This window comes from Triturus cristatus, chromosome 4_1 (genome assembly GCF_964204655.1).
Source record: "Triturus cristatus chromosome 4_1, aTriCri1.1, whole genome shotgun sequence".
Taxonomy (NCBI): domain Eukaryota; kingdom Metazoa; phylum Chordata; class Amphibia; order Caudata; family Salamandridae; genus Triturus; species Triturus cristatus.
In genome coordinates this window covers 643,906,617-643,923,495 of record NC_140585.1, presented here as the reverse complement: position 1 = coordinate 643,923,495, position 16,879 = coordinate 643,906,617, and the positions used below count along the sequence as shown (strand labels likewise).

General features: G+C 44.3%; 1 protein-coding gene across 6 annotated transcripts in view; it reads right to left on the bottom strand.

The window, feature by feature from the left end:
• LOC146855326 (uncharacterized) overlaps positions 1–16,879 on the bottom strand; it is a 915,814-nt gene that overhangs the window by 569,210 nt on the left and 329,725 nt on the right. The gene's annotated exons all lie outside the window — the stretch shown is intronic.

The following is a 16,879-nucleotide window of genomic DNA, read 5'->3' as shown; positions in this document are numbered from 1 at the left end:
ACTTTTAAATGGATGTACTCAATAATAACTTACATCTTTTAAACTTCTAAGGGCCAGATGTACGACCAAGAAAATAGCGCCTCGCAAATTGCGAGTTTTTTGCGACTCAGAATTTGTGAGGCGCTATTTCCTATGTACAACAGTGCATTTCACACTGTTTGCGATTCCCAATGAGGTCGCAATTTAAGAGGCTCATGAATATTAATGAGCCTCTCACAATTTGCGACCCCATTTTGAATGGCAGGCCCTCCCAGGGATGGTGGCCTGCTGGGCTCAGCAGACCACCATGTCTGGGACTGCTTTTAAATAAAGCAGTTTTTTTTTATGCAGCCCGTTTTCCATAAAGGAAAATGGGATGCATTTAAAAAAAAAAATAATTAAACGTTTTCGGTTCATTTTTTAAAGTCAGGTAGTGGTCCCTGGGACCACTGCCTTCCCTTAAAAAATATTTTCCCCTGTATTTGCAAAGGGGAAGGGGTCCCCTGGGGACCCCTTCCCTTTTTTCGAGTGCATTACCAGCTAATTGGACTATGGTCATAAGAAATACCATAAGGTGCCTGAAGAGCTGCTGGAAGCTGCCGGTTTACTGAATACCATAAACTGCGTATCTCTGTCTCCCGCTTCTTGATCCATCACACTGCTGAATGCTACGTCCATTAACATGATAACTGCACTTAAGTGGTCATCATGCACGCCATGGAAAAACTTTCCACACAGGATCAAAACCACAATGACACACATTCAACCGCACCAATCAGTGGCTCATGGTCTGCCAATTCCGCAGTGGCTCCCTGTTGAGAGGCGAATTGAATTTAAGGCCCTTTGTATCGCCTTTAAAGCCCTACACGGACTTGGCCCTAACTATTTTTCACACAGATTCAGGTGGTACGTCTCAGAAAGGCAGCTCCGATCAGTGGCATCTTCTAATCTTGCAATCCCAAGAGCAAACACTGCCACCTTGGGGGGGGGGAGAAGTTTCTTTGCAGGCACTGTTAGCTTGTGGAACTCTCTACCACTGGCACTTAAGAAGGAAAGCAATCTCCTGGTGTTTCGCAAACTTTTAAAAACCTGGCTGTTCAACAACTAGCCTGAGCTCACTAATCCAGCTGTCCCATTTCTGGGTAGCCTCCTTTGCAGGTCCGCCGCGCCTAGACATCCTCGGGTATTAGTGCGTGTTACAAATTAAAATTTCATTTTATTTCATACTACATGGTGTAGTGTGCTATCCATGTAGGCAAGCAGTTCAGCGCCACATATAGAAGTAGTAAGAGCTATATAATTGTTGCAGTATAATACGATACAATCTCGTTCTCCAATGTTGTGAAGGAGGGGGACAGCCTGGCCTCAAATGGATCTGTATCAGGTCCATTATATGTATGTATGTGTACGCATATATTTGTACTTTTTCTATATGCCATTTGTTAAGACAGTTTGACAGTTTGCTGGAATGGCAAAGTTACCTGCATGGTAAATGGGCTTGTACTCATGTACCGAATGCCCAAATGCATGTGAGACTGCTATCCTGACTTTTATTTTGGTCCTAGTGTCACTGTAAGCTAGCGTGTGTGCATAGGCAAAAAATCTGTTCTGTGAGCTAAAGTGGTGCACCAAGCATGCCAAATAATGGCATTGGAATACTATCCATACTATAGACGTATCACATAAAGGAGTGGTGGCAGCATTCCGTGATCTTACAATCAAGTTTGACCAGATCTTTTGTTCTGCATTAACAAGATGCGAGCCTTGTACACCAGCAATATTGCATAAACTGGGGTTCAACAAAAAATGACAAACATTGCAGATGAAGGAAGACGGGGCAGATTGTGTACATATGGTGTGAATTGTCAAAGTATAGCCAAGTATTGGAATGAAATGTCTGATATGCATAACAAAAAATAGACATTGCGTTATCTATGCTGTGGTTCACAGCCCTGCATATTTGGTGTTCTTCAGGTACAGACATGGACAAAAAAAATAGGCCCGGGCACCAAAATTAAATTGGGCCACATTAGCAAAGCAAGTAGTTGAACAAGTAGTAATAAATGAAAAACAAACGGTAAACCCCGACCATTTGGCCATAAAACCAACTCAAAATTGGTATAAAAAAAGAAATGCCACACACACTGATCTGCCAGCTGTCCCTGTTTTGTGTCTGAGTGCATCTCGCATTGCTGCGACTTCAGCTGTATATGCTCTGTATTTGAGGGATGGTGTCAGAGGGTCCTCATCGGAGAAGAAAGCAGAGGCTTCAAATCAGATAAAACAAAGGTTTATTAAGTAACTCAGTAGCAGAGACCCCATACACATCAATGCCAAATCCAACTACATTCCATTACAATAGTATACATTACATATTAGCAATCAACCCACATTCAAATTCCTTGCATCATTACCTGGATACCAACACCCTGCATCACAGCTTAGATACAGAACACCACATCACCCAACTTTCCATAATACACAAATAATGAAAAGAAACTAAACTAAGAAAGAATTAATTTAAATAACAAAACGGTATACAAAAAATGAACAAAATCACACGTGCATTAGTGACATCTTCACCACTGGGCTGACATTTGGCAACCCCACCCAAATTCAAACTTTGTGGTCATTGGTTTTCACAGCATTCTTAAAAACCTTGATAACCCTGAACAGTTGACTGAACTTGGAGTTTTCCCATCTCTCCTCATTGACTTGATCTTTACCCAATCTCCTATATTCACAAGAGTACTTCCAGCACTGTTATTCACCACAGACTATTTAACAGTGACCCAAGAGGGTGTTACCTCAGTATTTGCAACTCTTCCTTTGAATAATCAAAAAGGAGTCACACCAGTTGAGAAATGTGGTGTAAATCTGTGCTTGCATACCTTCTTCCTATAGCCAACTCCCAGATCAAACCAGACAATAGCCTATTGTAAAGTCTCTTTAAGTACTTTCACAAATCTCTCAACTATACCATTGCTCTCTGGGTGGTATAAAGATGCTTTTTTATGTTCAATCCCTTTAGTTCTCAGAAACTCCTCCACTACCCTTGAGGTAAATTGTACCCAGTTGTCTGACAGCAGTGACAATGGAAAACCTTCTCTCTCAAAAAGTTCTTCCAAAAAAATCAATATTCATACCTGATTAAACAGAATTTACCACCTTGATTTCCGGCCACTGTGAAACATGCTGAGACACACCAATATGTATTGGTCCTGAGACTTCAATCTCACTGGGCCTAACATATCAACAGCAATGTCTGACCACAGACCACTGCCTTGTTTCCTCACTACCATTGGCTATGCCCTGCACTTTACAATTCTGTTGCTACACGAGCATTCCGCACAATTCCGAACTTCTCTTTCTATATGCATATCAATGGCCGGCCACCAATAAGCTTCCTTAATTCTTTCCTTTGTTCTTGCAATACCCATATGACTGACATGAGCATTACTCAACAATTTGTCTCTAAGACTGTATGGGGGAAACAACTTGATGTATGGCATAAGAACACCATCTATAACAGCTAAGCCCTCTCAAACCTGCTAAAAGCCTTCCAGCTCATCCGCACAATCTTTCTCCTCACACCAGCTACCTGAAATCATTACCATAACCGGTTGTAACACTTCATCATTTATCACTCTCTCCAGTCTCCCTCAGAAATTAATCCTTCGGTAATCAAACACACATTGATCTCTTTCTCAAATTCCTCACCACCATACTACTCTCCTTCTTCAAACGCATCACTTTCACCATTCCCTAATCTTGAGAGACAGTCTGCCAAAATGTTACTGGAGCCAGGCAAGTAAGAAACTACAAAATCGTAGCTAGGCTCTGGGGAAGCGCTGTTCCACCAAAACTATCAGATTGGGCCAATGATATGGACTGGTGCATGCTGCAGGAAAGAACTGTGTATGTTGCGAGAGGGTGCCCTAGTAAATGGGTTGAGGTATGGACCAAGTGGAACGATTTCAGGGGCGGCATTTGTGAACCACCCGCCATCGCGCAGGAAGAACCCGGAGATGTCTAGTATCCTGCTGGTGCGGTTAGGGTGTTGGGAGGGGGGTGGCGGCTGCAGCCCCGAGCCTTGGACACGGGAGACAAGTGTGGTGTGGACCGGTAGCTAAGGGGAGGGAGGGGGGGGGAGTTTGTTAAGTTTGTTGGTTCGATTGCTTGGCACTGTAATGCAACTTGGGGCACTCTGCCCATATCTTGGTGGACATTCTGAAGGACACTAGATTTGCCACATACTAGCTACACCTTGGTACACCGGTATCCTTCAACGCCGCCGTACCTCCGGGTTGACGGCATATGGGCTGTGTGCTTCGAGACATATGCAAGTTAATTACCGCGGCCGGCCCATAAGGGTTGTAGGCTTTCTGCTGTGTACCTTTGATTCTTAATAAAGGTTTTTGAAAAGAAAAAAAAAAAAAAAAAGAAACTACAAAATCAAACTCCTGTAACGCGACCACCCATTTCAGTATCTGGTGCGAAACAACATCTATACCCTTATTGATGTACACTTCCTTCAAAGGTTTATGTTCTGTCAAAACTTGAAACCTCTTCCCCCAAAGAAACTTTCTCAATCTGCACACTGCCCAGAAAATGCCCAGGACTTCCTTCTCCATGACCGAATTGTTACACTAAGCACCTCTCAGGTGCCGGGATATAAATAAAATTGTCTTCTCCTGCCCATCGACGTTCTGCATTAACACCATCCTTAACCCTTTTGAGCTGGCATTCGTCATTATGTATGACTTCTTCGTTGGATCTAAACTTCCTAAATGTGGCGCATCACTTAAATACTTCTTAACACACAATCCTGACACCACAGACATTCTCTCCCTTTCTTGAGTAGATCTCTCATACAGCACATTTTTTGGGTGAAATTTGGGACAAATTTATTATAAAACTCCGCCATCCCCAGAAATTTCACCAGTTCTTCTTTGTTTTGGGGAGCGTAAGATTACAGATGGTGTCAACCAGGGAAATTTAGGTTTAATTCCAGATGCAGATACCAAGTGTCCCACGTATTCAATCTCTTGAACATCAAACTTGCATTCATCTGAGCTGAGTGTGAGGCCTTCTTCACACAATCTTCCCAAGACTTTCCTCAGCCTACCATCATGTTCCAGAAGATCAACACCGAATATTAGCACATCATCCTGATACTCATTGACACCTTTAACTCTCCTCAGAATACACTCCATCACCCTCTGGAACACAGAGGCCGCTGGGATGAGACCAAAGGGCAATCTTAAGAACTTGAAAGTGCCAAAGGGCGTGACAAAGGCTGTGAGAGCTTGAGACAAAAAATACAACTTAACTTGATGGTAGGCCAAAGTTAAATCCAGGGGCAAGAAGTGCTTCGCCCCCTCAAGAGAACATAACATCTAGCTTATGATGCTGAGCGAATAGTAGTCTACCACCACAGCCTTGTTGAGCTCTCTTAGGTCAACACAGAGCCTGGCCTCCCCATTGGCTTTCCGAGCCATAAAAACTGGAGACAACCACTCTGTGGACTCAACTTCCTGTATAATTCCATTCTTCATGAGATTATTTAACTCCACTCTCATGCTTTCATTCACCAATAGTGGAACATTTCTAAGCCTGGCTACGTTAGGTGCAACACTGGGTTAAAGCATATAGTTCTTAAGACAACCCAATTTGTGAACAAACACCTCGGGGAATTCTCTGATCCAATTTCACTCAGTTGAGACACAAATCTGACAGGTGACATCTCCTTCAGACAAACAGACAGGCTTTCATTGGGATCCAGATATACGTGTAGATCCCATTGGTGAAACCAGCTAATCAGCGAGTCACCCATCATAGAGACATATATCTTTCCAGGAATAATTCTTCCTTTAAAGTCAATTGTACCCCAAAAATAGCCTAACAGATCTATAGTCTCACCTGCATTCCCTTTTGGCTTTATATCCGATTTTAATAATTTCACTTTGCCCAATAGATGTTGCTCACAAAATGTTTTCAGAATGAGTGTTTTCTTGGATCCTGAGTCAAAAAGAATGTTCACTGGTGAATCACTGATCATAACAAACTCTAATGGACCCTCACCAGCAGACTCTTTGATTTGAAGAATCTTAACCTCTTCAACCACTTCTTCATATAGATCAACTTCTCTGACCTTCTTCAGATCTTTACTTTTACAGCATCTGGAAAAGTGACCTGTCCGTCCACAGATGTTGCACGTGACTTGCCAGCCAGGACATTCTTTGAAGTTTGCTACATGTCCCGAGTTACCACACCGAAAGCATTTACCCTGAAATCCTTTCAAATAGGAGGACTTCAGCCCGCTGTTTGTGCTAGGTACAGCTTTAGTAGATTTGGCATGCACCACTTTCAGTACCCCATCATTATTTTTCTCCATGGGAACATCTTCACATATAGCTTCAACGCACACTTTTCCATGTTTATGCATCTTGGCTATTGTGAGAACCTCCTGTAAAGAAGGATAGTACTTTTGCCACAAGCTCTCTCTGGCTTAGTCAAGAAAAAAGCCTAACATTAATTGATCTCTTAGTCGCTCCTCTAAGTCTATGCTAACTTGCATAACACTGTGATGTATTGTTCTACAGATTCATCTTGCCTTTGCATTCTTCTACCAAAGTGATATCGTTCAAGAACGGTACTAACCTTAGGAAGAAAATGCAAGTCTAATTTTCTGATACAAATTTCATATTCATTTAAAGTTGATGAAACACTCTCCAAAAGATCAGGAAGATGCTAAAAGACCTCCTGACCTTCCAATCCCAAGCAACGCATGAGCAAATCAGTCTCTCTCTACACTTGGGGATGTCCCACACAACGAGCATAATGACCAAATACCTTTTTTCCATTTTAACCAGGAGAGTGGATGCTCACCTGGAGATGATAGGAGGAAAGGGTGTGGAGGAACATTTTGCATGAATTAAATAAAGGTAAATTCAAGTAATTAAATACAATCAATGACAGTAAATACACAGTGGCATCACACTTATTGCACCTTATTAAGGTTGACTAGGAGTGGCAAGTTTCTCGACACTGGGCTGGTCCCAGTGTAGTCCTGACGAAGAGCTGGGGAGCTCGAAACTAGTTGACCTCAAGATATGCTAGGCACACCTTTCCATTATAGTTAGGGTCCCTTGTCATATTACCCCGTTTTTAATTTTTTCAGCTTAGAGCACCAATAAAGTTTATTTTGTAGCCCACTAGCTGATTATTTTAATTTTCCCACTCCACCACTACTTCACTTGCACTACACATAGCCCACAAAATTTCTAGTGCTCCTACGTAACACCGCAAGTCGTAGCACGCCTCAGTCCGTAGAGGACTGGGAGGACCCCTATGATGAAGCATGTCACCGTGGGGAAACCCTGGTGAGTGAGGGGACTATAGAAAGAGATAATACTTCCCTTTCTTTCTGAAAACGGTGTCCTTAAGGATCAAATTGTTTCCTACACCTTTTGTCTCTCCCGGTTAGGTTCCTGTCTACTTGACTCGTTCAGGTAGTTTTTTGATAGGTATATTAGTGGAGGGTGAACCTAACTTTAACCTCTACTTTCCCCTTATTTCTGGATAAATACATTTACAGCGCACAGCTGTGGGAAATCCCTTCCCCTTTTATTTTATTTTTCAATCACAGTCTGACTTTCATTCACACTACCAACATCAATACTCCATATACCACCATGACTGAGATAACAGGCCTCACCTATTCTCAGGATGAGGTTGACAGAATTATAGCATCCATGCTTCCCCTGGCTGGGACCAGTACCAGGGACTCCAATGAAGCTAGTCAATGTTGGGATGAACTGACGGAATTAAAACGCGAGCAAATCAAGACCTTAATACATGGAATCATGATGACTGAATATGTGAGAGCAAATATGGCCCCACGAGGCCTTATAGTCAGAAACGAACCGTTCATTTTCCAAAATGATAAACTTTTCAAGAAAGATTGGTCGCTAATATCCTGGCACTGTACCAGAGATTGGCTTGTGCTAATAATAAAAACTGCAGCACGCCTCTCTGAAGAAATGAAAATTAACATTCATGATCTGGAGATACGCCTCAAAACATATCAGAGTACAGCTGAACTGAAAAAAAGACTAGATGAACTCAATAAAACCATGACCGAGTTCGAAATAAGTCTGAAGGACGCAAAATATATAAAACTGCGCAAAGATCAGCAGAATTTCTCTCTAGAAAAGGTTTACCCATACACCAGAGATGATTACGTCCCCACTAATCGCAATCCAGGTTATAATACTGACAGCGATGGCTCCGACACAGGCTCGGATCTATCCGATACTAGCAGAAATTATAACCCCAATAATCGGAACAGACGATCAAGAGGAGGACGTCAGAGAAACAGAGGTGGACCTGGATTTGGTTGGCCCCCCTATCAGAACATGCCACCATTTGCCCCACCCCCACAGTTTTTCTATGGACCACCACCTTTTCATCAATCTTTCCCACCCCAACCATACCCATACTGGGATGGTCCACAAAATCAAGGACAAAAGCAGTCTTTTTTAGGAAGAGGCAAGACCCCAAGAAGAGGAAAAACCAGACAAGGACAACAAGTACAGTGGGCCCAACCACTAGAGGTGACGAGGAGCCATACACGGAGTATGGGACCACCGAACTTGCCCTCAACAAGCCACAACCAAGTCTAGCAGTGAACCTATCCAGTATAACCATTACACCTATACAAAAAAGCGTGTTAGAAAAAGGATTAGGTTTTGTCCCCACAGCAGCTTTGGACAAATTCAAGCTGATATGCGAATTAAAGGAGTTTATTCGTAAAATCAAACTGGAAGTCTACTTCAAAGATAAAGATCCTAACGATAATGCCACCACCGACACAGGACTACATAAAAAATCTAATTTTACACCTCCACCACATAACCTTCCGGTTGAATTACTGGCTTTTGAGAAAGCGGTTATAAAAGAGGTGACCGAGATAGACCCAAGAACAATTAAAGTCTTTCACAACACGAGCAAAATCGAGCTGGAGGCCATCTACCAACTATCTAACAACAAAGACCTGACTATTAAACCAGCCGACAAAGGCGGAGCTATTGTTTTACAGAATACGATTGACTACCAACGCGAATGCCTACGACTACTAGGTGACGAACGTAACTACCTAACAATACAACAGGATCCCACTGAACGCCTGCGGAGAGAGATCGCGAGCCTAGTGGAAGAATCTCTGACTAACGACTGGATCAGCAAAAAAGAAGCAGATTTCCTAGAAAACAAAAAACCAATAACTCCTTACTTCTACACGATTCCTAAAATACATAAATCTATGGAAACACCCCCAGGAAATCCCATAGTATCAGGGATCGGTTCGATTTTGGAACCCTTGTCTAAATTTGCGGATGCTTTTTTAAGACCCTTGGTTCAGGCTACTGAAACCTATCTACAGGACACCAAAGCAGTCCTTTGCTTAATCCAGGATCTCGAATTCAACCCCACAACTAACATTTTAATCAGTTTGGATGTAGAGAGTCTGTACACGAGTCTCCCTCATAAGGATACCTTAGACATCCTGGAAGAGGTACTCTATCTAAACGATTGGGGGTACCACACACCCAGACATGTGGTCCTTGAATGTTGCCGTCTGGCTTTGACTGAGAATTTTTTCCAATTTAACGATGTCCTGTACAAGCAAACCCACGGTACCAGCATGGGAAGCACATTTGCGCCGAGTGTGGCGGGGTTGTACGTGCATCATTTGGAGAAGCAGAATATTCTCCACCAACACAATCCTCACATCGAACATATTAAACTATGGAAAAGGTACATAGACGATGTACTGTTGATCTGGGAAGGTAATGAACAAGAAGCGGAAAATTTCCTAGTCTGGCTGAACCAACAAGACCCCTTCCTGAAATTCACCTCTTCGATGAGCCGATCCACTATGGTCTTTTTAGACCTTAATATATCAGCACAAGACAGACGTCTCTTCAGTACCACACATTTCAAACCCACAGCAAGGAATTGCCTGCTGGTATATGACAGCTTCCATCCTCGCAGCCTCAAAGACAACCTCCCATTTGGCCAATTTTTGCGCCTCAGAAGGAATTGCACGACAAGACAAGACTACAACATTCAAGCCAAAGAACTATCAGAAAAATTGATACAACGGAAATACCCACAACATCTTGTGTCCAGATCCAGAAAAAGAGCCCTCAATAACAATAGGGAGGCCCTTTTAGAGACTAAAACCGTAGCCAGACAGGATGAGCCACGAAGACAAATTTGTATCACTACATACAGTATTGCATCTAACTTGGTTAGTAAAATAATCAAGAAACACTGGCGCACCCTGAACAGCGGGGGCCTAGACCTACAGAAACCTATGTTCAGCCATCGCAAAGCACGCAACCTGAGGGATCATCTTGTCCATACACGTCCCACCACGACAAAAACTGCAGGTCCCCAACGCCTGCTCCAACCCCTACCAGAGGGCCATTTCCCGTGCGGTAACTGCAGTGTTTGTCATCTCACAAAAGTGACTAAGACAGTAAAATGCAACAATGGGATAACCTGGAATCTTCGGTCTTTCACAAACTGTAACACAACAGGTGTTGTTTACCTGATAACCTGCGTTTGTAATTTCCACTACGTAGGTATGACTACCAGGAAAGTAAACACCCGAATGATTGAGCACCGTAGTAATTTCAGATGTAAACGTGATAACACCAAGATGACCACCCATTTCCTGGAAAAACGCCACACACCCAATGACTTCAACTGGGTTGTCTTGGAACACATCAAGAATCACCCCAACATAGAGAAACAGCTACATGAGAAGGAACAACGTTGGGTGTTCAAGCTACGCTCGGACGACAGGGGTCTCAATGATGACATACCCTGGTGCCAGTTTACTTAACCAACCATCACTGGAATACCTGCTGATTAAGTCATCAATATCTATCAGGTTGGGTTTGGCAATAACCTCGCTCAGTGTTATCCATTATTGTAATATTTACATCATTCCATCAACCAATATCCCTCCTTCATATTTCAATTCGGCATCCTTAGTCTCCCTATTTGAGTGTGATTACTATCTCTCCACGGCCCCGTAGCTAATTGAAACAAGCTTCTAATTGAAACAAGCATCCCATTCCTCATGATTATTCATTACCTCCCCATCCCACTCCAAGATGGCGGCTTCCATCACAGCCGGTCCCATTGACCCATGTCTGAGCAGTTCCAGCCTGTCTTTCCAATAAAGTTCGAGTTTTCCTCAATATATTATCTTTACCACAATATCGCTCCAAATCTCACCGTCTCTCGCCCTCATAACTTGTTTTAAGTTGCGAGTGATTACCTACCCACGCTGGAGCAATGAGACGTACAAAGACCTCTCTTAAAATATATTTGAATACTTAACAGCATCAAAACCAACAGTCTCATCCTTTTCCAAGATGGCGGCTCCACTCGCATACCGGCATCGGAGCTTGCCCTCTTCTGTCTCTAGTCTTGTGACACGCCCGCCAGCACATAAAAACAGTGCAGCAACGAGGACACGCCAGAATGCGGTCCGAGAGGTTTGGCTTCGAGTAGGTGTCAGAAGTATGCGGGGTTCAACGTACAAGTAAGTGCTACCATTCTCCACTCCCGGACGGAGCGAGGAGACCCTTCTCCTTCTCCCTCTCATCACGCTGGGCGATCCGTCATTACGGAACACGCCTCTTTCCCTAACGATCTCGATTCCTATCCTCCATTAGATGTACGAGATCTCCGCATCCCCTCCAGTGACCATGAGGCACAGTGTTGCTTTTTCTTAAGTATGTTACATGTTCTATGTTGTATGTTTTTGTGTGTATGTAGTCAGACCTAATAATTTATTAATTTCAGCACACTATTTCCATCACCACGCCGGCATGGAGTGAATAATTGCATCTCTTCTGTCTTTCACTTAGCGGCACGTCAGACATGAAAGTGTGCATACACCTGGGTGTAGTGTGCTCACAACTTTAGTGACAATTACGTATTACACTATGCATATATATTTTTTCCTCCCAATTAACTGTGATTTTGTACTTTACAGACCATTGTGCTAACGTACAGTACGTATGTATATTTTTTAAAAAAACGCATGCCTTACTATTGTGGCATCACACTTATTGCACCTTATTAAGGTTGAGTAGGAGTGGCAAGTTTCTCGACACTGGGCTGGTCCCAGTGTAGTCCTGACGAAGAGCTGGGGAGCTCGAAACTAGTTGACCTCAAGATATGCTAGGCACACCTTTCCATTATAGTTAGGGTCCCTTGTCATATTACCCCGTTTTTAATTTTTTCAGCTTAGAGCACCAATAAAGTTTATTTTGTAGCCCACTAGCTGATTATTTTAATTTTCCCACTCCACCACTACTTCACTTGCACTACACATAGTCCACAAAATTTCTAGTGCTCCTACGTAACACCGCAAGTCGTAGCACGCCTCAGTCCGTAGAGGACTGGGAGGACCCCTATGATGAAGCATGTCACCGTGGGGAAACCCTGGTGAGTGAGGGGACTATAGAAAGAGATAATACTTCCCTTTCTTTCTGAAAACGGTGTCCTTAAGGATCAAATTGTTTCCTACACCTTTTGTCTCTCCCGGTTAGGTTCCTGTCTACTTGACTCGTTCAGGTAGTTTTTTGATAAGTAAATACACAGTCCCACAAGTGACCCCCCCAAAATAAGGCTGTCACTTCAGACACAGTAGAACAGCAGTACATGCTAAAAATATTCAACCAGAACTTGGATAGCTGTGCACATCAGTGTGAGTGCTCTTTGTGCTTGCGTATTAACTGATCCCATGAGAATATATATTTCACGCTGTGGACATATGAAATCCTCACTCAAAGATGAACATGAACAGCTGTACACATTAGCGTATTCCCTCTGTCCGCATGTGTATGAATTATAAACTTCCTACAAACATATTACTGCTGTGTGCATCAGCATGAAAGCTTTGTGCGCTTCAGAAAAACCAAGAGATTCACTCAAAAGTTAACTGGCACAGCTGTGCGCATCAGTATATTCCCTCTGTGCGCCCGTATATAAATGATACACTTCTTACAAACATATTACAGCTATGCGCATCAGCAGAGAGCTTCATGCGTTTCGGAAAACCAGACACCGGACTGATCCAATATGGCCGTCCTCGCCGTAACTCTGCAGGTGTATGGCGCAGGGAGGTTATTCACGCCACAGGCCCAATCCAATATGGCCACCCTTGCCATAATGCTGCACGCATATGACATGGGTAGGATATTCACACCGAAGTCAGCACACGTACCAGTCTCGTTGGTGTGAGCGCGAGTCTTGTTGTTCTCAAGACGGTCATGCACAGGACACTGACACCCACACTAGCGCGAGTCTCATTAATCTTGAGACCACCACACACACCAACGACTTGCCCAAAATTAACAAAAGAAATTCCACGGAGCCTCGAATACTCCAACTTTGCTCCAGGAACGACCTCACCTTGACTAACCATCTTCAGTCCCGTTTCCAATCATGGATGCAGCAGTGTTATCCGTACCATCTTTGCAAGAAAAGCAGAGGTGAGAGGTACCATTTAGTTTTGTGTAGTAAATAAAGCAAAACACACAAGATGATGGACGGAATGTTGCACATTGGCAAAACATTCACCCCCAGTCACAGATCTGGGTTTAATCCATTGTTATTTTGCTCACCACACCACCCCAGTTCAGACATGGCCATATGCAAATCAGTCTTGACCCTGTGCCTCATGGGAACAGTCCAGCCCGAACTGCTAAGCCATGTCTTCCCTGGACCGGAATCAAGCATCCTAGGGCTCATCACCAAATGTAAGAGGGTTCTCATCAGAGAAGACGGTGGAGGCTCCAAATCAGATAAAAAGCAGATTGATTAAGTAGCTCAGTAGCAGAGACCCCATCCACATCAATGCCAAAGCCAATTGCGTTTCATTACAAAAGTATACATTCCATCTTAGCAACCATCCAACATATCTGGATAACAACACCCTGGATCTAACAACACCCTGGATCACAGCTTAGATACAGAACACAAAGGATGGCTTGCACTGCAGTTGTCACATTGTAGTTGTCGTCTATTTTTAGGGAAGCTCAGTACAACCAACTTCGGCAGGGAGCGAGTGATAGGGGCCAGTGAGTCTTGGCAGGACAGTTGCCTTATAGTCAAAGATGTCTCCAGTCCAGTTCCAAATTGAGTGGGCGAACCGCCTTGGACATCAGTGGAGTGGTCTTGATATAGGATATTGAAGATGCTGATCTGGTGACAGGAGTCTTCCTGGCACCACCCCTCAGTCCAGAGGTGTGGCGACATTGGCCACAGGGATTGATGTGTCTCAAAGTCTTGTTGAAGTCCATCCAAAGTCCATATGCCATTGGTCTCCAGTTATAGCAAAACCAGCAATTCCCTTTAACTGAGGCTAGTGTCTACCTTGGGCGATAAAGCTGCACTCAGTTGACTCTCGGGTTTAGTAGACTCGGGTGCAACTCTTTAGCACTGAGACTTGATTCCCCATGCTGCGCTTCAGGGGTCTGGCAAGCTTGGGTACCAACTCGCCAAGGGGACTTCTTCAGCTTTTGTGGCCCTGTACCTGTAACAAGAAGTCAGCCAACTGATTCTTAAAGTCACTTCTCCTTTCTGGGAGCCGGGGATTATTTTCCTTGAGCAGGCATGGTCATCTCTTTGCTAGCCCAAGGATCAGCAGGTGCAGTGCAGTGTCTGGTGCAGCCTATCTTTGTTAGGTCCAGGGAACAGCAGGGCAGTCCTTCATCGGTCTTCTCTCCAGTGCAGACGTGATCTGGTGTCTGGATGCCACGAATGTCATTTTTATGCCCAGAAACTGCCCCTGGCGATTCAGTGACTACTATCCAATGGCTATCAGGTCTCTCCCACCTGATGACTACTTCCTTCAAAGTGAGGCATCTAGCTATCTCAGAATGCAATATTCTGCCACTCTCAAGGTGTAAGAACCCTTTACTGTGTGTGACGCTTGGAAGCCTACCCTAGACCTGAGCCTACCTAACGCTACACACACACGGGAATACTGGTTATGCAACTGTTTCCTCCACTCTGTCCCTAATGCCAACCTGTCTACTAGAACAAAAGAACAGCCCCTCTGGTGTGTGTCCACCATTTGCCTTTCAAATGCTGCTTTCCCTTTAAAGTTTGAGATCTAGCTCAAAACCTGTTTGACATTGCTGCCAGGGCAAGGTAACACCTCTTCCAAAGGCAAGGCCTTTGTATTCCTTCTTGAGAGTCATTCATACCCCTCCTCTAACATGAGGCCAGCAGCCAAAAACGGGCATTGAAAATCTTTAGGCAACAGAGTGGCAACTTTCAAAAGTTGTTGTTTACTTAAACGTTACATTGAATTCGACTTGGGCATCAAGCTGGTGTTAAATTTGGGGGTCTCTAGTTGGCACAGGTAGGTACTTGTGACAAATAGGGACCCTTTCCTCTAGTCAGGGTAAGGGGGTACACTCCTAAAATAACCCCTGCTCACCCCCTTGGTAGCTTGGCACGAGCAGACAGGCTTATCTCAGAGGCAGTGTGTAAAGCATTTGTGAACACATACAGTAATCAAGTGACAACACTACAGATGGACACCACACCAGTTTTATATAAAAAATAAGTATTCTTTATATAGATTTAACACAAGACCATAAACAACAAAAATCCACAATACTGTTACTTAAAAATAGTAGAATTTGGCTTAGCTCTCTTTAGATCTTAAATGCAACACTTTGAGTCAATGTACCTTACGATGCGACACGCAGGGCAACGAAAGTGTTGCAACGATGGTTATACGATGAAAGTTGGGTGCAAAGAAATAAAGATGTCTTCTTGACGCAGCACGCTTCCCCGATGTTGCGAGAAGTCTCGACTCGATGCGTCAGCTGCAGCGGCGACACCCTTGTTCCGTGATGCGACGACAGCGGCTTTGGCGGCGACACTCTACTCCGACGATGTGAGACGCTTCCGCTCGATGCGACAGCTGCAGCGGCGACACCCTTGTTCAGTGATGCGGCGACAGTGGCTCCGAAGGCGGCACGCTTCTCCGTGGATGCGAGGTGCTTCTGCGGTGCAATGCGACAGCTACAGTGGCGACACCCTTCTTCCGGAATGCGACGGCTGCGACGGTGACACGCTTCTTCATTGCGAGACTCTTCTCGTGATGTGGTGCAATGTGACAGCTACAGTGGCGACATTCGTGATGCGACGGCAGTGACTGCGACGGCGACAAGCTTCTTCGGTGTTGTGGGACGCTTCTCGTGATGCGGTGCAATGCTACAGCTAAGCGGCGACACCCGTGATGAGACGGCAGCAGCTGCGACGGCGACACGCTTCTTCTTGAGTTGCGCTTCCAGCTCCTTGTGACACGCAGTCCCTCAGAAGGCACAAATACAGCTTCTAAAGAACTCTTGGGGAGCTGGTGGTTGAAGTCTGTTGTCCCTGAGACTTCAGCAGGAGGCAAGCTCTTTTCCAAGCCCTTGGAGATCCTTCACAAGTTGAATGAAAATGCACACAAAGTCCTTTCTCCTTTCTTTGGCAGTCAAACAACCACTGCAGCCCAATCCCCGAAGCAGCACTTCAGCTTAGAGATAGTCTCTTCTCAGTTTCTTCTGGTTCCACTCCTCAGCAAAGGTTTCTTCTTGTTCCCAAAGGGATGTATAGTTCTTGGGTTTGGGTCCCAATATTTATACCCAGTTTCTCTTTGTTCTCTGAAGGCAGAGAGGCCTTTGCCTAGTCCAAACCAGTTTTGGTCAGTCCTGGAGCACTTTGTTTACATGACTCCTTCTTTCCTTTCAGAGTGCAGGGCAGAGACATCAGACGCACCACAGGAGGTGGAGCCAGCATCGTGAAG